We start from the raw sequence: 2,025 nt of genomic DNA on the forward strand, positions 1-2,025 counted from the left end.
ATTAGGTGTTCTATTTTATTTTCTTTATTTTTGGACTATTTCACACTCATAATACATTTAAAACACTTGAATTATATATGATTTCGCCCTCTGTTACTTTTTCCATAAAGTATCTCAGTAATAATTGATAGATGAGATTTTTTTCTTTATGCAAAATAGTCTTCATCAGAAACAACATTCCACTATATATGTTTCTTCATTAACGAAAAATGTACTTATGAAGCCCCCCAAAAAAAAAAGTCCATCCACGGCCTTTAACCTGAAAAGTTCTATTAATTATGCCAATTAGATTATAAACTATAGTGAATAAGTAAAAGAAAATGAATCAAGAAGGAAAAAAAAAGAAAAAATAATTAATATGCACAATTCTTGCAGACTTTTGTCCAAAAAATACTTAAGATACTAGTACTTAACTGCTGACGGAGTAAAACATAACGAGGTTTAATTAAGTGCCAAAAAAAAAAAAAAAGTATAACGAGTTTAAAGTGAAGTTAGTAGTTGACTGCATTGGTAGGCTTAATGATTATTTAAAAACTAAAGTCTAGTGGCGTTAGTAATTAGAATCCTTGACAAGTATCTTAAGGTGCAAAGTACCTATTTCTTGGATTCAAGAGGGTGAATCACAACTACCCCTAACTTTCAGGGGAGCAAAATACCATTTTGGTACCATAGTTTGCGTGTTACTTGACCTATCCCGTAATTATGATAAAGAACCAATTTTAGTCCCTTAATTTAAAAAAAAAAAAAAGTTTTCTAACAAAGGGAGTGATGGAATTTTAGAAACCGGGGAGGGCGGAGATGGGGTAGAGGAATTAAAATCCAGGACCTCTAATTTCTAGATTTTCAGCTTTACTTACTAGACCAATATCTCCTCAGCAATCCCTAATATTTGAAATATGACAAATGGAAGACAATTGATGGAAAATTAGCTAGATTAGGCTACTTCGACTCTGACATGATTTTCATGTGCAACTTAAATTTATGAACAAATCACGGAAAAATGCACAATTTTGTATAAGCTTATATGCTCTATTTCGATACTATAAAAAATAATCTAGTCCCAGATTTAAAAGAAAAAAAAATACAAAAAATGGCATAGGTAGAAGACTAACCACAGTTGAACAGAAGTTAATTGATAGAGCATTTGCCTTCTACAGAATGGTTTAATATGTGCCCTATAACTCAGATGAAAGTTCTTTATCCAGGAATCCCTGATCACTCTCCAATCCTTATCCAGGAAGGTTTCTACAAAGATAAAAGTCGAATCACTTGGTTCAAGTCTAGTAGAAACACTGGGCTTTTCCATAGAAAAGCCAAGTCCCATAATGCAAGAAATGGAATCCTGCAACTTCAAGATGAGCAAGGAAATTATTACCGAGTATGAGCAGGTCAAACACTTGGAAGTGGCTTGTTTATCCAGAAGTCATTTCAGAAAGACCGTACAGTAACTGTTTCAAAAGAGACGTAGCGGCTCTTTTCCATACCTCATTTCAAAGGAAACGTCAAAAGAGGCTCTATTTCATTATATTCCATCCATACTCCAATTCCATTCATTTAACATTCCTTTGGCGTCATTAACATAACATATGTCGGTTTCAAGTATATATTTCTTTTCTATATATGAAAAGTTCAAAAATCATCATATAATAATCCAGAAATTGCAATAGAAAATAAATAAGGGAGGATTGACGGAACAAGTTCTCACTAAGTCACTCACTAACGAACACAGAGGGCTACTACAAGCTGATGTAGCTGAAGAAGGAATTAAACAGGTAGTGTTACGCTTGAAGGATGGCAAATCTCCTGGGACAGATAGATATACTGCTGAATTCTTCAAAGCAAAGTGGGATATAATTGGGGTGGATACAATCTTGGCTTTGAAATTTTGGTTTGACCAGTCTCATATGATTTCTTCCCCCCTTAAATAGTACGAGGTATGTGGTAACTTAAAATTACTAAGAATTGTTAATGAAATATTCTGCAATCAACTTTCTAAGCATATACCCTGGATATTCATTTTAAATG

The sequence above is a fragment of the Coffea eugenioides genome, chromosome 6, assembly GCF_003713205.1.
Source record: "Coffea eugenioides isolate CCC68of chromosome 6, Ceug_1.0, whole genome shotgun sequence".
NCBI lineage: Eukaryota > Viridiplantae > Streptophyta > Magnoliopsida > Gentianales > Rubiaceae > Coffea > Coffea eugenioides.